Source organism: Lactuca serriola, chromosome 1, assembly GCF_051521515.1.
Source record: "Lactuca serriola cultivar US96UC23 chromosome 1, Lser_US96UC23_V15, whole genome shotgun sequence".
Classification (NCBI taxonomy): Eukaryota; Viridiplantae; Streptophyta; class Magnoliopsida; order Asterales; family Asteraceae; genus Lactuca; species Lactuca serriola.
In genome coordinates this window covers 207450471-207468250 of record NC_136408.1, presented here as the reverse complement: position 1 = coordinate 207468250, position 17780 = coordinate 207450471, and the positions used below count along the sequence as shown (strand labels likewise).

The following is a 17780-nucleotide window of genomic DNA, read 5'->3' as shown; positions in this document are numbered from 1 at the left end:
GGATGCCGCCCGAGCATAGACATAGCAAGAAAGAAAAAAAAACGCACCTAAAACCTAAAAAAACGCAAACGGGCAACGAAAAAGGGGGTGCAACACGAGGACTTCCCAGGGGGTCACCCATCCTAGTACTACTCTCGCCCAAGCACGCTTAACTGCGGAGTTCTGATGGGATCCGGTGCATTAGTGCTGGTATGATCGCACCCGAAATACTATCCATGCTTATTGTTTTTATGTCTTACAAGACGCAGAACGTCGTTTGCTTTCGTACGCGAGGCGTGGGACCCACGTGAGGGATCGGCTCCGTTCGGGAAACGCGGAAACAATCAACGATGAACCGGATGCCGCCCGAGCATAGACATAGCAAGAAAGAAAAAAAAAACGCACCTAAAACCTAAAAAAACGCAAACGGGCAACGAAAAAGGGGGTGCAACACGAGGACTTCCCAGGGGGTCACCCATCCTAGTACTACTCTCGCCCAAGCACGCTTAACTGCGGATTTCTGATGGGATCCGGTGCATTAGTGCTGGTATGATCGCACCCGAAATACTATCCATGCTTATTGTTTTTATGTCTTACAAGACGCAGAACGTCGTTTGCTTTCGAACGCGAGGCGTGGGACCCACGTGAGGGATCGGCTCCGTTCGGGAAACGCGGAAACAATCAACGATGAACCGGATGCCGCCCGAGCATAGACATAGCAAGAAAGAAAAAAAAAACGCACCTAAAACCTAAAAAAACGCAAACGGGCAACGAAAAAGGGGGTGCAACACGAGGACTTCCCAGGGGGTCACCCATCCTAGTACTACTCTCGCCCAAGCACGCTTAACTGCGGAGTTCTGATGGGATCCGGTGCATTAGTGCTGGTATGATCGCACCCGAAATACTATCCATGCTTATTGTTTTTATGTCTTACAAGATGCAGAACGTCGTTTGCTTTCGTACGCGAGGCGTGGGACCCACGTGAGGGATCGGCTCCGTTCGGGAAACGCGGAAACAATCAACGATGAACCGGATGCCGCCCGAGCATAGACATAGCAAGAAAGAAAAAAAAAACGCACCTAAAACCTAAAAAAACGCAAACGGGCAACGAAAAAGGGGGTGCAACACGAGGACTTCCCAGGGGGTCACCCATCCTAGTACTACTCTCGCCCAAGCACGCTTAACTGCGGAGTTCTGATGGGATCCGGTGCATTAGTGCTGGTATGATCGCACCCGAAATACTATCCATGCTTATTGTTTTTATGTCTTACAAGACGCAGAACGTCGTTTGCTTTCGAACGCGAGGCGTGGGACCCACGTGAGGGATCGGCTCCGTTCGGGAAACGCGGAAACAATCAACGATGAACCGGATGCCGCCCGAGCATAGACATAGCAAGAAAGAAAAAAAAAACGCACCTAAAACCTAAAAAAACGCAAACGGGCAACGAAAAAGGGGGTGCAACACGAGGACTTCCTAGGGGGTCACCCATCCTAGTACTACTCTCGCCCAAGCACGCTTAACTGCGGAGTTCTGATGGGATCCGGTGCATTAGTGCTGGTATGATCGCACCCGAAATACTATCCATGCTTATTGTTTTTATGTCTTACAAGACGCAGAACGTCGTTTGCTTTCGTACGCGAGGCGTGGGACCCACGTGAGGGATCGGCTCCGTTCGGGAAACGCGGAAACAATCAACGATGAACCGGATGCCGCCCGAGCATAGACATAGCAAGAAAGAAAAAAAAACGCACCTAAAACCTAAAAAAACGCAAACGGGCAACGAAAAAGGGGGTGCAACACGAGGACTTCCCAGGGGGTCACCCATCCTAGTACTACTCTCGCCCAAGCACGCTTAACTGCGGAGTTCTGATGGGATCCGGTGCATTAGTGCTGGTATGATCGCACCCGAAATACTATCCATGCTTATTGTTTTTATGTCTTACAAGACGCAGAACGTCGTTTGCTTTCGTACGCGAGGCGTGGGACCCACGTGAGGGATCGGCTCCGTTCGGGAAACGCGGAAACAATCAACGATGAACCGGATGCCGCCCGAGCATAGACATAGCAAGAAAGAAAAAAAAACGCACCTAAAACCTAAAAAAACGCAAACGGGCAACGAAAAAGGGGGTGCAACACGAGGACTTCCCTCGGGGTCACCCATCCTAGTACTACTCTCGCCCAAGCACGCTTAACTGCGGAGTTCTGATGGGATCCGGTGCATTAGTGCTGGTATGATCGCACCCGAAATACTATCCATGCTTATTGTTTTTATGTCTTACAAGACGCAGAACGTCGTTTGCTTTCGAACGCGAGGCGTGGGACCCACGTGAGGGATCGGCTCCGTTCGGGAAACGCGGAAACAATCAACGATGAACCGGATGCCGCCCGAGCATAGACATAGCAAGAAAGAAAAAAAAACGCACCTAAAACCTAAAAAAACGCAAACGGGCAACGAAAAAGGGGGTGCAACACGAGGACTTCCCAGGGGGTCACCCATCCTAGTACTACTCTCGCCCAAGCACGCTTAACTGCGGAGTTCTGATGGGATCCGGTGCATTAGTGCTGGTATGATCGCACCCGAAATACTATCCATGCTTATTGTTTTTATGTCTTACAAGACGCAGAACGTCGTTTGCTTTCGAACGCGAGGCGTGGGACCCACGTGAGGGATCGGCTCCGTTCGGGAAACGCGGAAACAATCAACGATGAACCGGATGCCGCCCGAGCATAGACATAGCAAGAAAGAAAAAAAAACGCACCTAAAACCTAAAAAAACGCAAACGGGCAACGAAAAAGGGGGTGCAACACGAGGACTTCCCAGGGGGTCACCCATCCTAGTACTACTCTCGCCCAAGCACGCTTAACTGCGGAGTTCTGATGGGATCCGGTGCATTAGTGCTGGTATGATCGCACCCGAAATACTATCCATGCTTATTGTTTTTATGTCTTACAAGACGCAGAACGTCGTTTGCTTTCGAACGCGAGGCGTGGGACCCACGTGAGGGATCGGCTCCGTTCGGGAAACGCGGAAACAATCAACGATGAACCGGATGCCGCCCGAGCATAGACATAGCAAGAAAGAAAAAAAAAACGCACCTAAAACCTAAAAAAACGCAAACGGGCAACGAAAAAGGGGGTGCAACCCGAGGACTTCCCAGGGGGTCACCCATCCTAGTACTACTCTCGCCCAAGCACGCTTAACTGCGGAGTTCTGATGGGATCCGGTGCATTAGTGCTGGTATGATCGCACCCGAAATACTATCCATGCTTATTGTTTTTATGTCTTACAAGACGCAGAACGTCGTTTGCTTTCGTACGCGAGGCGTGGGACCCACGTGAGGGATCGGCTCCGTTCGGGAAACGCGGAAACAATCAACGATGAACCGGATGCCGCCCGAGCATAGACATAGCAAGAAAGAAAAAAAAACGCACCTAAAACCTAAAAAAACGCAAACGGGCAACGAAAAAGGGGGTGCAACACGAGGACTTCCCAGGGGGTCACCCATCCTAGTACTACTCTCGCCCAAGCACGCTTAACTGCGGAGTTCTGATGGGATCCGGTGCATTAGTGCTGGTATGATCGCACCCGAAATACTATCCATGCTTATTGTTTTTATGTCTTACAAGACGCAGAACGCCGTTTGCTTTCGTACGCGAGGCGTGGGACCCACGTGAGGGATCGGCTCCGTTCGGGAAACGCGGAAACAATCAACGATGAACCGGATGCCGCCCGAGCATAGACATAGCAAGAAAGAAAAAAAAAACGCACCTAAAACCTAAAAAAACGCAAACGGGCAACGAAAAAGGGGGTGCAACACGAGGACTTCCCAGGGGGTCACCCATCCTAGTACTACTCTCGCCCAAGCACGCTTAACTGCGGATTTCTGATGGGATCCGGTGCATTAGTGCTGGTATGATCGCACCCGAAATACTATCCATGCTTATTGTTTTTATGTCTTACAAGACGCAGAACGTCGTTTGCTTTCGAACGCGAGGCGTGGGACCCACGTGAGGGATCGGCTCCGTTCGGGAAACGCGGAAACAATCAACGATGAACCGGATGCCGCCCGAGCATAGACATAGCAAGAAAGAAAAAAAAAACGCACCTAAAACCTAAAAAAACGCAAACGGGCAACGAAAAAGGGGGTGCAACACGAGGACTTCCCAGGGGGTCACCCATCCTAGTACTACTCTCGCCCAAGCACGCTTAACTGCGGAGTTCTGATGGGATCCGGTGCATTAGTGCTGGTATGATCGCACCCGAAATACTATCCATGCTTATTGTTTTTATGTCTTACAAGATGCAGAACGTCGTTTGCTTTCGTACGCGAGGCGTGGGACCCACGTGAGGGATCGGCTCCGTTCGGGAAACGCGGAAACAATCAACGATGAACCGGATGCCGCCCGAGCATAGACATAGCAAGAAAGAAAAAAAAAACGCACCTAAAACCTAAAAAAACGCAAACGGGCAACGAAAAAGGGGGTGCAACACGAGGACTTCCCAGGGGGTCACCCATCCTAGTACTACTCTCGCCCAAGCACGCTTAACTGCGGAGTTCTGATGGGATCCGGTGCATTAGTGCTGGTATGATCGCACCCGAAATACTATCCATGCTTATTGTTTTTATGTCTTACAAGACGCAGAACGTCGTTTGCTTTCGAACGCGAGGCGTGGGACCCACGTGAGGGATCGGCTCCGTTCGGGAAACGCGGAAACAATCAACGATGAACCGGATGCCGCCCGAGCATAGACATAGCAAGAAAGAAAAAAAAAACGCACCTAAAACCTAAAAAAACGCAAACGGGCAACGAAAAAGGGGGTGCAACACGAGGACTTCCCAGGGGGTCACCCATCCTAGTACTACTCTCGCCCAAGCACGCTTAACTGCGGAGTTCTGATGGGATCCGGTGCATTAGTGCTGGTATGATCGCACCCGAAATACTATCCATGCTTATTGTTTTTATGTCTTACAAGACGCAGAACGTCGTTTGCTTTCGTACGCGAGGCGTGGGACCCACGTGAGGGATCGGCTCCGTTCGGGAAACGCGGAAACAATCAACGATGAACCGGATGCCGCCCGAGCATAGACATAGCAAGAAAGAAAAAAAAACGCACCTAAAACCTAAAAAAACGCAAACGGGCAACGAAAAAGGGGGTGCAACACGAGGACTTCCCAGGGGGTCACCCATCCTAGTACTACTCTCGCCCAAGCACGCTTAACTGCGGAGTTCTGATGGGATCCGGTGCATTAGTGCTGGTATGATCGCACCCGAAATACTATCCATGCTTATTGTTTTTATGTCTTACAAGACGCAGAACGTCGTTTGCTTTCGTACGCGAGGCGTGGGACCCACGTGAGGGATCGGCTCCGTTCGGGAAACGCGGAAACAATCAACGATGAACCGGATGCCGCCCGAGCATAGACATAGCAAGAAAGAAAAAAAAAACGCACCTAAAACCTAAAAAAACGCAAACGGGCAACGAAAAAGGGGGTGCAACACGAGGACTTCCCAGGGGGTCACCCATCCTAGTACTACTCTCGCCCAAGCACGCTTAACTGCGGAGTTCTGATGGGATCCGGTGCATTAGTGCTGGTATGATCGCACCCGAAATACTATCCATGCTTATTGTTTTTATGTCTTACAAGACGCAGAACGTCGTTTGCTTTCGAACGCGAGGCGTGGGACCCACGTGAGGGATCGGCTCCGTTCGGGAAACGCGGAAACAATCAACGATGAACCGGATGCCGCCCGAGCATAGACATAGCAAGAAAGAAAAAAAAAACGCACCTAAAACCTAAAAAAACGCAAACGGGCAACGAAAAAGGGGGTGCAACACGAGGACTTCCCAGGGGGTCACCCATCCTAGTACTACTCTCGCCCAAGCACGCTTAACTGCGGAGTTCTGATGGGATCCGGTGCATTAGTGCTGGTATGATCGCACCCGAAATACTATCCATGCTTATTGTTTTTATGTCTTACAAGACGCAGAACGTCGTTTGCTTTCGTACGCGAGGCGTGGGACCCACGTGAGGGATCGGCTCCGTTCGGGAAACGCGGAAACAATCAACGATGAACCGGATGCCGCCCGAGCATAGACATAGCAAGAAAGAAAAAAAAAACGCACCTAAAACCTAAAAAAACGCAAACGGGCAACGAAAAAGGGGGTGCAACACGAGGACTTCCCAGGGGGTCACCCATCCTAGTACTACTCTCGCCCAAGCACGCTTAACTGCGGAGTTCTGATGGGATCCGGTGCATTAGTGCTGGTATGATCGCACCCGAAATACTATCCATGCTTATTGTTTTTATGTCTTACAAGACGCAGAACGTCGTTTGCTTTCGAACGCGAGGCGTGGGACCCACGTGAGGGATCGGCTCCGTTCGGGAAACGCGGAAACAATCAACGATGAACCGGATGCCGCCCGAGCATAGACATAGCAAGAAAGAAAAAAAAAACGCACCTAAAACCTAAAAAAACGCAAACGGGCAACGAAAAAGGGGGTGCAACACGAGGACTTCCCAGGGGGTCACCCATCCTAGTACTACTCTCGCCCAAGCACGCTTAACTGCGGAGTTCTGATGGGATCCGGTGCATTAGTGCTGGTATGATCGCACCCGAAATACTATCCATGCTTATTGTTTTTATGTCTTACAAGACGCAGAACGTCGTTTGCTTTCGTACGCGAGGCGTGGGACCCACGTGAGGGATCGGCTCCGTTCGGGAAACGCGGAAACAATCAACGATGAACCGGATGCCGCCCGAGCATAGACATAGCAAGAAAGAAAAAAAAAACGCACCTAAAACCTAAAAAAACGCAAACGGGCAACGAAAAAGGGGGTGCAACACGAGGACTTCCCAGGGGGTCACCCATCCTAGTACTACTCTCGCCCAAGCACGCTTAACTGCGGAGTTCTGATGGGATCCGGTGCATTAGTGCTGGTATGATCGCACCCGAAATACTATCCATGCTTATTGTTTTTATGTCTTACAAGACGCAGAACGTCGTTTGCTTTCGTACGCGAGGCGTGGGACCCACGTGAGAGATCGGCTCCGTTCGGGAAACGCGGAAACAATCAACGATGAACCGGATGCCGCCCGAGCATAGACATAGCAAGAAAGAAAAAAAAAACGCACCTAAAACCTAAAAAAACGCAAACGGGCAACGAAAAAGGGGGTGCAACACGAGGACTTCCCAGGGGGTCACCCATCCTAGTACTACTCTCGCCCAAGCACGCTTAACTGCGGAGTTCTGATGGGATCCGGTGCATTAGTGCTGGTATGATCGCACCCGAAATACTATCCATGCTTATTGTTTTTATGTCTTACAAGACGCAGAACGTCGTTTGCTTTCGAACGCGAGGCGTGGGACCCACGTGAGGGATCGGCTCCGTTCGGGAAACGCGGAAACAATCAACGATGAACCGGATGCCGCCCGAGCATAGACATAGCAAGAAAGAAAAAAAAAACGCACCTAAAACCTAAAAAAACGCAAACGGGCAACGAAAAAGGGGGTGCAACACGAGGACTTCCCAGGGGGTCACCCATCCTAGTACTACTCTCGCCCAAGCACGCTTAACTGCGGAGTTCTGATGGGATCCGGTGCATTAGTGCTGGTATGATCGCACCCGAAATACTATCCATGCTTATTGTTTTTATGTCTTACAAGACGCAGAACGTCGTTTGCTTTCGAACGCGAGGCGTGGGACCCACGTGAGGGATCGGCTCCGTTCGGGAAACGCGGAAACAATCAACGATGAACCGGATGCCGCCCGAGCATAGACATAGCAAGAAAGAAAAAAAAAACGCACCTAAAACCTAAAAAAACGCAAACGGGCAACGAAAAAGGGGGTGCAACACGAGGACTTCCCAGGGGGTCACCCATCCTAGTACTACTCTCGCCCAAGCACGCTTAACTGCGGAGTTCTGATGGGATCCGGTGCATTAGTGCTGGTATGATCGCACCCGAAATACTATCCATGCTTATTGTTTTTATGTCTTACAAGACGCAGAACGTCGTTTGCTTTCGTACGCGAGGCGTGGGACCCACGTGAGGGATCGGCTCCGTTCGGGAAACGCGGAAACAATCAACGATGAACCGGATGCCGCCCGAGCATAGACATAGCAAGAAAGAAAAAAAAACGCACCTAAAACCTAAAAAAACGCAAACGGGCAACGAAAAAGGGGGTGCAACACGAGGACTTCCCAGGGGGTCACCCATCCTAGTACTACTCTCGCCCAAGCACGCTTAACTGCGGAGTTCTGATGGGATCCGGTGCATTAGTGCTGGTATGATCGCACCAGAAATACTATCCATGCTTATTGTTTTTATGTCTTACAAGACGCAGAACGTCGTTTGCTTTCGTACGCGAGGCGTGGGACCCACGTGAGGGATCGGCTCCGTTCGGGAAACGCGGAAACAATCAACGATGAACCGGATGCCGCCCGAGCATAGACATAGCAAGAAAGAAAAAAAAAACGCACCTAAAACCTAAAAAAACGCAAACGGGCAACGAAAAAGGGGGTGCAACACGAGGACTTCCCAGGGGGTCACCCATCCTAGTACTACTCTCGCCCAAGCACGCTTAACTGCGGAGTTCTGATGGGATCCGGTGCATTAGTGCTGGTATGATCGCACCCGAAATACTATCCATGCTTATTGTTTTTATGTCTTACAAGACGCAGAACGTCGTTTGCTTTCGAACGCGAGGCGTGGGACCCACGTGAGGGATCGGCTCCGTTCGGGAAACGCGGAAACAATCAACGATGAACCGGATGCCGCCCGAGCATAGACATAGCAAGAAAGAAAAAAAAAACGCACCTAAAACCTAAAAAAACGCAAACGGGCAACGAAAAAGGGGGTGCAACACGAGGACTTCCCAGGGGGTCACCCATCCTAGTACTACTCTCGCCCAAGCACGCTTAACTGCGGAGTTCTGATGGGATCCGATGCATTAGTGCTGGTATGATCGCACCCGAAATACTATCCATGCTTATTGTTTTTATGTCTTACAAGACGCAGAACGTCGTTTGCTTTCGTACGCGAGGCGTGGGACCCACGTGAGGGATCGGCTCCGTTCGGGAAACGCGGAAACAATCAACGATGAACCGGATGCCGCCCGAGCATAGACATAGCAAGAAAGAAAAAAAAAACGCACCTAAAACCTAAAAAAACGCAAACGGGCAACGAAAAAGGGGGTGCAACACGAGGACTTCCCAGGGGGTCACCCATCCTAGTACTACTCTCGCCCAAGCACGCTTAACTGCGGAGTTCTGATGGGATCCGGTGCATTAGTGCTGGTATGATCGCACCCGAAATACTATCCATGCTTATTGTTTTTATGTCTTACAAGACGCAGAACGTCGTTTGCTTTCGAACGCGAGGCGTGGGACCCACGTGAGGGATCGGCTCCGTTCGGGAAACGCGGAAACAATCAACGATGAACCGGATGCCGCCCGAGCATAGACATAGCAAGAAAGAAAAAAAAAACGCACCTAAAACCTAAAAAAACGCAAACGGGCAACGAAAAAGGGGGTGCAACACGAGGACTTCCCAGGGGGTCACCCATCCTAGTACTACTCTCGCCCAAGCACGCTTAACTGCGGAGTTCTGATGGGATCCGGTGCATTAGTGCTGGTATGATCGCACCCGAAATACTATCCATGCTTATTGTTTTTATGTCTTACAAGACGCAGAACGTCGTTTGCTTTCGTACGCGAGGCGTGGGACCCACGTGAGGGATCGGCTCCGTTCGGGAAACGCGGAAACAATCAACGATGAACCGGATGCCGCCCGAGCATAGACATAGCAAGAAAGAAAAAAAAAACGCACCTAAAACCTAAAAAAACGCAAACGGGCAACGAAAAAGGGGGTGCAACACGAGGACTTCCCAGGGGGTCACCCATCCTAGTACTACTCTCGCCCAAGCACGCTTAACTGCGGAGTTCTGATGGGATCCGGTGCATTAGTGCTGGTATGATCGCACCCGAAATACTATCCATGCTTATTGTTTTTATGTCTTACAAGACGCAGAACGTCGTTTGCTTTCGTACGCGAGGCGTGGGACCCACGTGAGGGATCGGCTCCGTTCGGGAAACGCGGAAACAATCAACGATGAACCGGATGCCGCCCGAGCATAGACATAGCAAGAAAGAAAAAAAAAACGCACCTAAAACCTAAAAAAACGCAAACGGGCAACGAAAAAGGGGGTGCAACACGAGGACTTCCCAGGGGGTCACCCATCCTAGTACTACTCTCGCCCAAGCACGCTTAACTGCGGAGTTCTGATGGGATCCGGTGCATTAGTGCTGGTATGATCGCACCCGAAATACTATCCATGCTTATTGTTTTTATGTCTTACAAGACGCAGAACGTCGTTTGCTTTCGAACGCGAGGCGTGGGACCCACGTGAGGGATCGGCTCCGTTCGGGAAACGCGGAAACAATCAACGATGAACCGGATGCCGCCCGAGCATAGACATAGCAAGAAAGAAAAAAAAAACGCACCTAAAACCTAAAAAAACGCAAACGGGCAACGAAAAAGGGGGTGCAACACGAGGACTTCCCAGGGGGTCACCCATCCTAGTACTACTCTCGCCCAAGCACGCTTAACTGCGGAGTTCTGATGGGATCCGGTGCATTAGTGCTGGTATGATCGCACCCGAAATACTATCCATGCTTATTGTTTTTATGTCTTACAAGACGCAGAACGTCGTTTGCTTTCGTACGCGAGGCGTGGGACCCACGTGAGGGATCGGCTCCGTTCGGGAAACGCGGAAACAATCAACGATGAACCGGATGCCGCCCGAGCATAGACATAGCAAGAAAGAAAAAAAAAACGCACCTAAAACCTAAAAAAACGCAAACGGGCAACGAAAAAGGGGGTGCAACACGAGGACTTCCCAGGGGGTCACCCATCCTAGTACTACTCTCGCCCAAGCACGCTTAACTGCGGAGTTCTGATGGGATCCGGTGCATTAGTGCTGGTATGATCGCACCCGAAATACTATCCATGCTTATTGTTTTTATGTCTTACAAGACGCAGAACGTCGTTTGCTTTCGTACGCGAGGCGTGGGACCCACGTGAGGGATCGGCTCCGTTCGGGAAACGCGGAAACAATCAACGATGAACCGGATGCCGCCCGAGCATAGACATAGCAAGAAAGAAAAAAAAAACGCACCTAAAACCTAAAAAAACGCAAACGGGCAACGAAAAAGGGGGTGCAACACGAGGACTTCCCAGGGGGTCACCCATCCTAGTACTACTCTCGCCCAAGCACGCTTAACTGCGGAGTTCTGATGGGATCCGGTGAATTAGTGCTGGTATGATCGCACCCGAAATACTATCCATGCTTATTGTTTTTATGTCTTACAAGACGCAGAACGTCGTTTGCTTCCGTACGCGAGGCGTGGGACCCACGTGAGGGATCGGCTCCGTTCGGGAAACGCGGAAACAATCAACGATGAACCGGATGCCGCCCGAGCATAGACATAGCAAGAAAGAAAAAAAAAACGCACCTAAAACCTAAAAAAACGCAAACGGGCAACGAAAAAGGGGGTGCAACACGAGGACTTCCCAGGGGGTCACCCATCCTAGTACTACTCTCGCCCAAGCACGCTTAACTGCGGAGTTCTGATGGGATCCGGTGCATTAGTGCTGGTATGATCGCACCCGAAATACTATCCATGCTTATTGTTTTTATGTCTTACAAGACGCAGAACGTCGTTTGCTTTCGTACGCGAGGCGTGGGACCCACGTGAGGGATCGGCTCCGTTCGGGAAACGCGGAAACAATCAACGATGAACCGGATGCCGCCCGAGCATAGACATAGCAAGAAAGAAAAAAAAAACGCACCTAAAACCTAAAAAAACGCAAACGGGCAACGAAAAAGGGGGTGCAACACGAGGACTTCCCAGGGGGTCACCCATCCTAGTACTACTCTCGCCCAAGCACGCTTAACTGCGGAGTTCTGATGGGATCCGGTGCATTAGTGCTGGTATGATCGCACCCGAAATACTATCCATGCTTATTGTTTTTATGTCTTACAAGACGCAGAACGTCGTTTGCTTTCGAACGCGAGGCGTGGGACCCACGTGAGGGATCGGCTCCGTTCGGGAAACGCGGAAACAATCAACGATGAACCGGATGCCGCCCGAGCATAGACATAGCAAGAAAGAAAAAAAAAACGCACCTAAAACCTAAAAAAACGCAAACGGGCAACGAAAAAGGGGGTGCAACACGAGGACTTCCCAGGGGGTCACCCATCCTATTACTACTCTCGCCCAAGCACGCTTAACTGCGGAGTTCTGATGGGATCCGGTGCATTAGTGCTGGTATGATCGCACCCGAAATACTATCCATGCTTATTGTTTTTATGTCTTACAAGACGCAGAACGTCGTTTGCTTTCGTACGCGAGGCGTGGGACCCACGTGAGGGATCGGCTCCGTTCGGGAAACGCGGAAACAATCAACGATGAACCGGATGCCGCCCGAGCATAGACATAGCAAGAAAGAAAAAAAAAAACGCACCTAAAACCTAAAAAAACGCAAACGGGCAACGAAAAAGGGGGTGCAACACGAGGACTTCCCAGGGGGTCACCCATCCTAGTACTACTCTCGCCCAAGCACGCTTAACTGCGGAGTTCTGATGGGATCCGGTGCATTAGTGCTGGTATGATCGCACCCGAAATACTATCCATGCTTATTGTTTTTATGTCTTACAAGACGCAGAACGTCGTTTGCTTTCGTACGCGAGGCGTGGGACCCACGTGAGGGATCGGCTCCGTTCGGGAAACGCGGAAACAATCAACGATGAACCGGATGCCGCCCGAGCATAGACATAGCAAGAAAGAAAAAAAACGCACCTAAAACCTAAAAAAACGCAAACGGGCAACGAAAAAGGTGGTGCAACACGAGGACTTCCCAGGGGGTCACCCATCCTAGTACTACTCTCGCCCAAGCACGCTTAACTGCGGAGTTCTGATGGGATCCGGTGCATTAGTGCTGGTATGATCGCACCCGAAATACTATCCATGCTTATTGTTTTTATGTCTTACAAGACGCAGAACGTCGTTTGCTTTCGTACGCGAGGCGTGGGACCCACGTGAGGGATCGGCTCCGTTCGGGAAACGCGGAAACAATCAACGATGAACCGGATGCCGCCCGAGCATAGACATAGCAAGAAAGAAAAAAAAAACGCACCTAAAACCTAAAAAAACGCAAACGGGCAACGAAAAAGGGGGTGCAACACGAGGACTTCCCAGGGGGTCACCCATCCTAGTACTACTCTCGCCCAAGCACGCTTAACTGCGGAGTTCTGATGGGATCCGGTGCATTAGTGCTGGTATGATCGCACCCGAAATACTATCCATGCTTATTGTTTTTATGTCTTACAAGACGCAGAACGTCGTTTGCTTTCGTACGCGAGGCGTGGGACCCACGTGAGGGATCGGCTCCGTTCGGGAAACGCGGAAACAATCAACGATGAACCGGATGCCGCCCGAGCATAGACATAGCAAGAAAGAAAAAAAAAACGCACCTAAAACCTAAAAAAACGCAAACGGGCAACGAAAAAGGGGGTGCAACACGAGGACTTCCCAGGGGGTCACCCATCCTAGTACTACTCTCGCCCAAGCACGCTTAACTGCGGAGTTCTGATGGGATCCGGTGCATTAGTGCTGGTATGATCGCACCCGAAATACTATCCATGCTTATTGTTTTTATGTCTTACAAGACGCAGAACGTCGTTTGCTTTCGAACGCGAGGCGTGGGACCCACGTGAGGGATCGGCTCCGTTCGGGAAACGCGGAAACAATCAACGATGAACCGGATGCCGCCCGAGCATAGACATAGCAAGAAAGAAAAAAAAAACGCACCTAAAACCTAAAAAAACGCAAACGGGCAACGAAAAAGGGGGTGCAACACGAGGACTTCCCAGGGGGTCACCCATCCTAGTACTACTCTCGCCCAAGCACGCTTAACTGCGGAGTTCTGATGGGATCCGGTGCATTAGTGCTGGTATGATCGCACCCGAAATACTATCCATGCTTATTGTTTTTATGTCTTACAAGACGCAGAACGTCGTTTGCTTTCGTACGCGAGGCGTGGGACCCACGTGAGGGATCGGCTCCGTTCAGGAAACGCGGAAACAATCAACGATGAACCGGATGCCGCCCGAGCATAGACATAGCAAGAAAGAAAAAAAAAACGCACCTAAAACCTAAAAAAACGCAAACGGGCAACGAAAAAGGGGGTGCAACACGAGGACTTCCCAGGGGGTCACCCATCCTAGTACTACTCTCGCCCAAGCACGCTTAACTGCGGAGTTCTGATGGGATCCGGTGCATTAGTGCTGGTATGATCGCACCCGAAATACTATCCATGCTTATTGTTTTTATGTCTTACAAGACGCAGAACGTCGTTTGCTTTCGAACGCGAGGCGTGGGACCCACGTGAGGGATCGGCTCCGTTCGGGAAACGCGGAAACAATCAACGATGAACCGGATGCCGCCCGAGCATAGACATAGCAAGAAAGAAAAAAAAAACGCACCTAAAACCTAAAAAAACGCAAACGGGCAACGAAAAAGGGGGTGCAACACGAGGACTTCCCAGGGGGTCACCCATCCTAGTACTACTCTCGCCCAAGCACGCTTAACTGCGGAGTTCTGATTGGATCCGGTGCATTAGTGCTGGTATGATCGCACCCGAAATATTATCCATGCTTATTGTTTTTATGTCTTACAAGACGCAGAACGTCGTTTGCTTTCGAACGCGAGGCGTGGGACCCACGTGAGGGATCGGATCCGTTCGGGAAACGCGGAAACAATCAACGATGAACCGGATGCCGCCCGAGCATAGACATAGCAAGAAAGAAAAAAAAAACGCACCTAAAACCTAAAAAAACGCAAACGGGCAACGAAAAAGGGGGTGCAACACGAGGACTTCCCAGGGGGTCACCCATCCTAGTACTACTCTCGCCCAAGCACGCTTAACTGCGGAGTTCTGATGGGATCCGGTGCATTAGTGCTGGTATGATCGCACCCGAAATACTATCCATGCTTATTGTTTTTATGTCTTACAAGACGCAGAACGTCGTTTGCTTTCGTACGCGAGGCGTGGGACCCACGTGAGGGATCGGCTCCGTTCGGGAAACGCGGAAACAATCAACGATGAACCGGATGCCGCCCGAGCATAGACATAGCAAGAAAGAAAAAAAAAACGCACCTAAAACCTAAAAAAACGCAAACGGGCAACGAAAAATGGGGTGCAACACGAGGACTTCCCAGGGGGTCACCCATCCTAGTACTACTCTCGCCCAAGCACGCTTAACTGCGGAGTTCTGATGGGATCCGGTGCATTAGTGCTGGTATGATCGCACCCGAAATACTATCCATGCTTATTGTTTTTATGTCTTACAAGACGCAGAACGTCGTTTGCTTTCGAACGCGAGGCGTGGGACCCACGTGAGGGATCGGCTCCGTTCGGGAAACGCGGAAACAATCAACGATGAACCGGATGCCGCCCGAGCATAGACATAGCAAGAAAGAAAAAAAAAACGCACCTAAAACCTAAAAAAACGCAAACGGGCAACGAAAAAGGGGGTGCAACACGAGGACTTCCCAGGGGGTCACCCATCCTAGTACTACTCTCGCCCAAGCACGCTTAACTGCGGAGTTCTGATGGGATCCGGTGCATTAGTGCTGGTATGATCGCACCCGAAATACTATCCATGCTTATTGTTTTTATGTCTTACAAGACGCAGAACGTCGTTTGCTTTCGAACGCGAGGCGTGGGACCCACGTGAGGGATCGGCTCCGTTCGGGAAACGCGGAAACAATCAACGATGAACCGGATGCCGCCCGAGCATAGACATAGCAAGAAAGAAAAAAAAAACGCACCTAAAACCTAAAAAAACGCAAACGGGCAACGAAAAAGGGGGTGCAACACGAGGACTTCCCAGGGGGTCACCCATCCTAGTACTACTCTCGCCCAAGCACGCTTAACTGCGGAGTTCTGATGGGATCCGGTGCATTAGTGCTGGTATGATCGCACCCGAAATACTATCCATGCTTATTGTTTTTATGTCTTACAAGACGCAGAACGTCGTTTGCTTTCGTACGCGAGGCGTGGGACCCACGTGAGGGATCGGCTCCGTTCGGGAAACGCGGAAACAATCAACGATGAAGCGGATGCCGCCCGAGCATAGACATAGCAAGAAAGAAAAAAAAACGCACCTAAAACCTAAAAAAACGCAAACGGGCAACGAAAAAGGGGGTGCAACACGAGGACTTCCCAGGGGGTCACCCATCCTAGTACTACTCTCGCCCAAGCACGCTTAACTGCGGAGTTCTGATGGGATCCGGTGCAGTAGTGCTGGTATGATCGCACCCGAAATACTATCCATGCTTATTGTTTTTATGTCTTACAAGACGCAGAACGTCGTTTGCTTTCGTACGCGAGGCGTGGGACCCACGTGAGGGATCGGCTCCGTTCGGGAAACGCGGAAACAATCAACGATGAACCGGATGCCGCCCGAGCATAGACATAGCAAGAAAGAAAAAAAAAACGCACCTAAAACCTAAAAAAACGCAAACGGGCAACGAAAAAGGGGGTGCAACACGAGGACTTCCCAGGGGGTCACCCATCCTAGTACTACTCTCGCCCAAGCACGCTTAACTGCGGAGTTCTGATGGGATCCGGTGCATTAGTGCTGGTATGATCGCACCCGAAATACTATCCATGCTTATTGTTTTTATGTCTTACAAGACGCAGAACGTCGTTTGCTTTCGTACGCGAGGCGTGGGACCCACGTGAGGGATCGGCTCCGTTCGGGAAACGCGGAAACAATCAACGATGAACCGGATGCCGCCCGAGCATAGACATAGCAAGAAAGAAAAAAAAAACGCACCTAAAACCTAAAAAAACGCAAACGGGCAACGAAAAAGGGGGTGCAACACGAGGACTTCCCAGGGGGTCACCCATCCTAGTACTACTCTCGCCCAAGCACGCTTAACTGCGGAGTTCTGATGGGATCCAGTGCATTAGTGCTGGTATGATCGCACCCGAAATACTATCCATGCTTATTGTTTTTATGTCTTACAAGACGCAGAACGTCGTTTGCTTTCGAACGCGAGGCGTGGGACCCACGTGAGGGATCGGCTCCGTTCGGGAAACGCGGAAACAATCAACGATGAACCGGATGCCGCCCGAGCATAGACATAGCAAGAAAGAAAAAAAAAACGCACCTAAAACCTAAAAAAACGCAAACGGGCAACGAAAAAGGGGGTGCAACACGAGGACTTCCCAGGGGGTCACCCATCCTAGTACTACTCTCGCCCAAGAACGCTTAACTGCGGAGTTCTGATGGGATCCGGTGCACTAGTGCTGGTATGATCGCACCCGAAATACTATCCATGCTTATTGTTTTTATGTCTTACAAGACGCAGAACGTCGTTTGCTTTCGTACGCGAAGCGTGGGACCCACGTGAGGGATCGGCTCCGTTCGGGAAGCGCGGAAACAATCAACGATGAATCGGATGCCGCCCGAGCATAGACATAGCAAGAAAGAAAAAAAAAACGCACCTAAAACCTAAAAAAACGCAAACGGGCAACGAAAAAGGGGGTGCAACACGAGGACTTCCCAGGGGGTCACCCATCCTAGTACTACTCTCGCCCAAGCACGCTTAACTGCGGAGTTCTGATGGGATCCGGTGCATTAGTGCTGGTATGATCGCACCCGAAATACTATCCATGCTTATTGTTTTTATGTCTTACAAGATGCAGAACGTCGTTTGCTTTCG

General features: G+C 50.6%; 53 non-coding genes across 53 annotated transcripts; all 53 read right to left on the bottom strand.

Moving 5' to 3' along the window:
• Positions 1 to 84: 84 nt before the first annotated feature.
• On the bottom strand, positions 85 to 203 carry LOC145081729 (5S ribosomal RNA). Its single transcript, XR_013696271.1, has one exon. It is a non-coding gene; the product is annotated as a 5S ribosomal RNA (ribosomal RNA).
• A 218-nt stretch (positions 204 to 421) lies between these two features.
• On the bottom strand, positions 422 to 540 carry LOC145084531 (5S ribosomal RNA). The gene has a single exon (XR_013698974.1). It is a non-coding gene; the product is annotated as a 5S ribosomal RNA (ribosomal RNA).
• A 218-nt stretch (positions 541 to 758) lies between these two features.
• Positions 759 to 877, bottom strand: LOC145081728 (5S ribosomal RNA). The gene has a single exon (XR_013696270.1). It is a non-coding gene; the product is annotated as a 5S ribosomal RNA (ribosomal RNA).
• A 218-nt stretch (positions 878 to 1095) lies between these two features.
• Positions 1096 to 1214, bottom strand: LOC145081726 (5S ribosomal RNA). Its single transcript, XR_013696268.1, has one exon. It is a non-coding gene; the product is annotated as a 5S ribosomal RNA (ribosomal RNA).
• Positions 1215 to 1432: 218 nt separating this feature from the next.
• Positions 1433 to 1551, bottom strand: LOC145083384 (5S ribosomal RNA). Its single transcript, XR_013697860.1, has one exon. It is a non-coding gene; the product is annotated as a 5S ribosomal RNA (ribosomal RNA).
• A 217-nt stretch (positions 1552 to 1768) lies between these two features.
• On the bottom strand, positions 1769 to 1887 carry LOC145081724 (5S ribosomal RNA). The gene has a single exon (XR_013696267.1). It is a non-coding gene; the product is annotated as a 5S ribosomal RNA (ribosomal RNA).
• Positions 1888 to 2104: 217 nt separating this feature from the next.
• LOC145083747 (5S ribosomal RNA) lies at positions 2105 to 2223 on the bottom strand. Its single transcript, XR_013698208.1, has one exon. It is a non-coding gene; the product is annotated as a 5S ribosomal RNA (ribosomal RNA).
• A 217-nt stretch (positions 2224 to 2440) lies between these two features.
• On the bottom strand, positions 2441 to 2559 carry LOC145081723 (5S ribosomal RNA). Its single transcript, XR_013696266.1, has one exon. It is a non-coding gene; the product is annotated as a 5S ribosomal RNA (ribosomal RNA).
• A 217-nt stretch (positions 2560 to 2776) lies between these two features.
• Positions 2777 to 2895, bottom strand: LOC145081722 (5S ribosomal RNA). Its single transcript, XR_013696265.1, has one exon. It is a non-coding gene; the product is annotated as a 5S ribosomal RNA (ribosomal RNA).
• Positions 2896 to 3113: 218 nt separating this feature from the next.
• On the bottom strand, positions 3114 to 3232 carry LOC145083743 (5S ribosomal RNA). Its single transcript, XR_013698205.1, has one exon. It is a non-coding gene; the product is annotated as a 5S ribosomal RNA (ribosomal RNA).
• A 217-nt stretch (positions 3233 to 3449) lies between these two features.
• Positions 3450 to 3568, bottom strand: LOC145081721 (5S ribosomal RNA). Its single transcript, XR_013696264.1, has one exon. It is a non-coding gene; the product is annotated as a 5S ribosomal RNA (ribosomal RNA).
• A 218-nt stretch (positions 3569 to 3786) lies between these two features.
• Positions 3787 to 3905, bottom strand: LOC145084530 (5S ribosomal RNA). Its single transcript, XR_013698973.1, has one exon. It is a non-coding gene; the product is annotated as a 5S ribosomal RNA (ribosomal RNA).
• A 218-nt stretch (positions 3906 to 4123) lies between these two features.
• On the bottom strand, positions 4124 to 4242 carry LOC145081720 (5S ribosomal RNA). The gene has a single exon (XR_013696263.1). It is a non-coding gene; the product is annotated as a 5S ribosomal RNA (ribosomal RNA).
• A 218-nt stretch (positions 4243 to 4460) lies between these two features.
• LOC145081719 (5S ribosomal RNA) lies at positions 4461 to 4579 on the bottom strand. Its single transcript, XR_013696262.1, has one exon. It is a non-coding gene; the product is annotated as a 5S ribosomal RNA (ribosomal RNA).
• Positions 4580 to 4797: 218 nt separating this feature from the next.
• LOC145081718 (5S ribosomal RNA) lies at positions 4798 to 4916 on the bottom strand. The gene has a single exon (XR_013696261.1). It is a non-coding gene; the product is annotated as a 5S ribosomal RNA (ribosomal RNA).
• Positions 4917 to 5133: 217 nt separating this feature from the next.
• LOC145081717 (5S ribosomal RNA) lies at positions 5134 to 5252 on the bottom strand. Its single transcript, XR_013696260.1, has one exon. It is a non-coding gene; the product is annotated as a 5S ribosomal RNA (ribosomal RNA).
• Positions 5253 to 5470: 218 nt separating this feature from the next.
• On the bottom strand, positions 5471 to 5589 carry LOC145081716 (5S ribosomal RNA). Its single transcript, XR_013696259.1, has one exon. It is a non-coding gene; the product is annotated as a 5S ribosomal RNA (ribosomal RNA).
• Positions 5590 to 5807: 218 nt separating this feature from the next.
• On the bottom strand, positions 5808 to 5926 carry LOC145081714 (5S ribosomal RNA). The gene has a single exon (XR_013696257.1). It is a non-coding gene; the product is annotated as a 5S ribosomal RNA (ribosomal RNA).
• A 218-nt stretch (positions 5927 to 6144) lies between these two features.
• On the bottom strand, positions 6145 to 6263 carry LOC145081713 (5S ribosomal RNA). The gene has a single exon (XR_013696256.1). It is a non-coding gene; the product is annotated as a 5S ribosomal RNA (ribosomal RNA).
• Positions 6264 to 6481: 218 nt separating this feature from the next.
• On the bottom strand, positions 6482 to 6600 carry LOC145081712 (5S ribosomal RNA). Its single transcript, XR_013696255.1, has one exon. It is a non-coding gene; the product is annotated as a 5S ribosomal RNA (ribosomal RNA).
• A 218-nt stretch (positions 6601 to 6818) lies between these two features.
• LOC145081711 (5S ribosomal RNA) lies at positions 6819 to 6937 on the bottom strand. The gene has a single exon (XR_013696254.1). It is a non-coding gene; the product is annotated as a 5S ribosomal RNA (ribosomal RNA).
• A 218-nt stretch (positions 6938 to 7155) lies between these two features.
• LOC145081710 (5S ribosomal RNA) lies at positions 7156 to 7274 on the bottom strand. The gene has a single exon (XR_013696253.1). It is a non-coding gene; the product is annotated as a 5S ribosomal RNA (ribosomal RNA).
• Positions 7275 to 7492: 218 nt separating this feature from the next.
• LOC145081708 (5S ribosomal RNA) lies at positions 7493 to 7611 on the bottom strand. The gene has a single exon (XR_013696252.1). It is a non-coding gene; the product is annotated as a 5S ribosomal RNA (ribosomal RNA).
• A 218-nt stretch (positions 7612 to 7829) lies between these two features.
• Positions 7830 to 7948, bottom strand: LOC145081707 (5S ribosomal RNA). The gene has a single exon (XR_013696251.1). It is a non-coding gene; the product is annotated as a 5S ribosomal RNA (ribosomal RNA).
• A 217-nt stretch (positions 7949 to 8165) lies between these two features.
• On the bottom strand, positions 8166 to 8284 carry LOC145083424 (5S ribosomal RNA). The gene has a single exon (XR_013697901.1). It is a non-coding gene; the product is annotated as a 5S ribosomal RNA (ribosomal RNA).
• Positions 8285 to 8502: 218 nt separating this feature from the next.
• On the bottom strand, positions 8503 to 8621 carry LOC145081706 (5S ribosomal RNA). The gene has a single exon (XR_013696250.1). It is a non-coding gene; the product is annotated as a 5S ribosomal RNA (ribosomal RNA).
• Positions 8622 to 8839: 218 nt separating this feature from the next.
• On the bottom strand, positions 8840 to 8958 carry LOC145083899 (5S ribosomal RNA). Its single transcript, XR_013698363.1, has one exon. It is a non-coding gene; the product is annotated as a 5S ribosomal RNA (ribosomal RNA).
• Positions 8959 to 9176: 218 nt separating this feature from the next.
• LOC145081705 (5S ribosomal RNA) lies at positions 9177 to 9295 on the bottom strand. The gene has a single exon (XR_013696249.1). It is a non-coding gene; the product is annotated as a 5S ribosomal RNA (ribosomal RNA).
• A 218-nt stretch (positions 9296 to 9513) lies between these two features.
• On the bottom strand, positions 9514 to 9632 carry LOC145081704 (5S ribosomal RNA). The gene has a single exon (XR_013696248.1). It is a non-coding gene; the product is annotated as a 5S ribosomal RNA (ribosomal RNA).
• A 218-nt stretch (positions 9633 to 9850) lies between these two features.
• On the bottom strand, positions 9851 to 9969 carry LOC145081702 (5S ribosomal RNA). The gene has a single exon (XR_013696246.1). It is a non-coding gene; the product is annotated as a 5S ribosomal RNA (ribosomal RNA).
• Positions 9970 to 10187: 218 nt separating this feature from the next.
• On the bottom strand, positions 10188 to 10306 carry LOC145081701 (5S ribosomal RNA). The gene has a single exon (XR_013696245.1). It is a non-coding gene; the product is annotated as a 5S ribosomal RNA (ribosomal RNA).
• A 218-nt stretch (positions 10307 to 10524) lies between these two features.
• On the bottom strand, positions 10525 to 10643 carry LOC145081700 (5S ribosomal RNA). The gene has a single exon (XR_013696244.1). It is a non-coding gene; the product is annotated as a 5S ribosomal RNA (ribosomal RNA).
• Positions 10644 to 10861: 218 nt separating this feature from the next.
• Positions 10862 to 10980, bottom strand: LOC145081699 (5S ribosomal RNA). Its single transcript, XR_013696243.1, has one exon. It is a non-coding gene; the product is annotated as a 5S ribosomal RNA (ribosomal RNA).
• A 218-nt stretch (positions 10981 to 11198) lies between these two features.
• LOC145083395 (5S ribosomal RNA) lies at positions 11199 to 11317 on the bottom strand. The gene has a single exon (XR_013697873.1). It is a non-coding gene; the product is annotated as a 5S ribosomal RNA (ribosomal RNA).
• A 218-nt stretch (positions 11318 to 11535) lies between these two features.
• Positions 11536 to 11654, bottom strand: LOC145081698 (5S ribosomal RNA). The gene has a single exon (XR_013696242.1). It is a non-coding gene; the product is annotated as a 5S ribosomal RNA (ribosomal RNA).
• A 218-nt stretch (positions 11655 to 11872) lies between these two features.
• LOC145081696 (5S ribosomal RNA) lies at positions 11873 to 11991 on the bottom strand. The gene has a single exon (XR_013696240.1). It is a non-coding gene; the product is annotated as a 5S ribosomal RNA (ribosomal RNA).
• Positions 11992 to 12209: 218 nt separating this feature from the next.
• Positions 12210 to 12328, bottom strand: LOC145084646 (5S ribosomal RNA). The gene has a single exon (XR_013699083.1). It is a non-coding gene; the product is annotated as a 5S ribosomal RNA (ribosomal RNA).
• Positions 12329 to 12547: 219 nt separating this feature from the next.
• Positions 12548 to 12666, bottom strand: LOC145081695 (5S ribosomal RNA). Its single transcript, XR_013696239.1, has one exon. It is a non-coding gene; the product is annotated as a 5S ribosomal RNA (ribosomal RNA).
• A 216-nt stretch (positions 12667 to 12882) lies between these two features.
• On the bottom strand, positions 12883 to 13001 carry LOC145083933 (5S ribosomal RNA). The gene has a single exon (XR_013698394.1). It is a non-coding gene; the product is annotated as a 5S ribosomal RNA (ribosomal RNA).
• A 218-nt stretch (positions 13002 to 13219) lies between these two features.
• On the bottom strand, positions 13220 to 13338 carry LOC145081694 (5S ribosomal RNA). The gene has a single exon (XR_013696238.1). It is a non-coding gene; the product is annotated as a 5S ribosomal RNA (ribosomal RNA).
• Positions 13339 to 13556: 218 nt separating this feature from the next.
• LOC145081692 (5S ribosomal RNA) lies at positions 13557 to 13675 on the bottom strand. The gene has a single exon (XR_013696237.1). It is a non-coding gene; the product is annotated as a 5S ribosomal RNA (ribosomal RNA).
• Positions 13676 to 13893: 218 nt separating this feature from the next.
• On the bottom strand, positions 13894 to 14012 carry LOC145081691 (5S ribosomal RNA). Its single transcript, XR_013696236.1, has one exon. It is a non-coding gene; the product is annotated as a 5S ribosomal RNA (ribosomal RNA).
• Positions 14013 to 14230: 218 nt separating this feature from the next.
• On the bottom strand, positions 14231 to 14349 carry LOC145081689 (5S ribosomal RNA). The gene has a single exon (XR_013696234.1). It is a non-coding gene; the product is annotated as a 5S ribosomal RNA (ribosomal RNA).
• Positions 14350 to 14567: 218 nt separating this feature from the next.
• LOC145084638 (5S ribosomal RNA) lies at positions 14568 to 14686 on the bottom strand. The gene has a single exon (XR_013699075.1). It is a non-coding gene; the product is annotated as a 5S ribosomal RNA (ribosomal RNA).
• Positions 14687 to 14904: 218 nt separating this feature from the next.
• LOC145081688 (5S ribosomal RNA) lies at positions 14905 to 15023 on the bottom strand. The gene has a single exon (XR_013696233.1). It is a non-coding gene; the product is annotated as a 5S ribosomal RNA (ribosomal RNA).
• Positions 15024 to 15241: 218 nt separating this feature from the next.
• Positions 15242 to 15360, bottom strand: LOC145081687 (5S ribosomal RNA). Its single transcript, XR_013696232.1, has one exon. It is a non-coding gene; the product is annotated as a 5S ribosomal RNA (ribosomal RNA).
• A 218-nt stretch (positions 15361 to 15578) lies between these two features.
• Positions 15579 to 15697, bottom strand: LOC145081686 (5S ribosomal RNA). The gene has a single exon (XR_013696231.1). It is a non-coding gene; the product is annotated as a 5S ribosomal RNA (ribosomal RNA).
• Positions 15698 to 15915: 218 nt separating this feature from the next.
• LOC145081685 (5S ribosomal RNA) lies at positions 15916 to 16034 on the bottom strand. The gene has a single exon (XR_013696230.1). It is a non-coding gene; the product is annotated as a 5S ribosomal RNA (ribosomal RNA).
• Positions 16035 to 16251: 217 nt separating this feature from the next.
• On the bottom strand, positions 16252 to 16370 carry LOC145083296 (5S ribosomal RNA). The gene has a single exon (XR_013697773.1). It is a non-coding gene; the product is annotated as a 5S ribosomal RNA (ribosomal RNA).
• A 218-nt stretch (positions 16371 to 16588) lies between these two features.
• LOC145081684 (5S ribosomal RNA) lies at positions 16589 to 16707 on the bottom strand. The gene has a single exon (XR_013696229.1). It is a non-coding gene; the product is annotated as a 5S ribosomal RNA (ribosomal RNA).
• Positions 16708 to 16925: 218 nt separating this feature from the next.
• On the bottom strand, positions 16926 to 17044 carry LOC145083328 (5S ribosomal RNA). Its single transcript, XR_013697803.1, has one exon. It is a non-coding gene; the product is annotated as a 5S ribosomal RNA (ribosomal RNA).
• A 218-nt stretch (positions 17045 to 17262) lies between these two features.
• On the bottom strand, positions 17263 to 17381 carry LOC145084971 (5S ribosomal RNA). Its single transcript, XR_013699391.1, has one exon. It is a non-coding gene; the product is annotated as a 5S ribosomal RNA (ribosomal RNA).
• A 218-nt stretch (positions 17382 to 17599) lies between these two features.
• LOC145081683 (5S ribosomal RNA) lies at positions 17600 to 17718 on the bottom strand. The gene has a single exon (XR_013696228.1). It is a non-coding gene; the product is annotated as a 5S ribosomal RNA (ribosomal RNA).
• Positions 17719 to 17780: the final 62 nt, after the last annotated feature.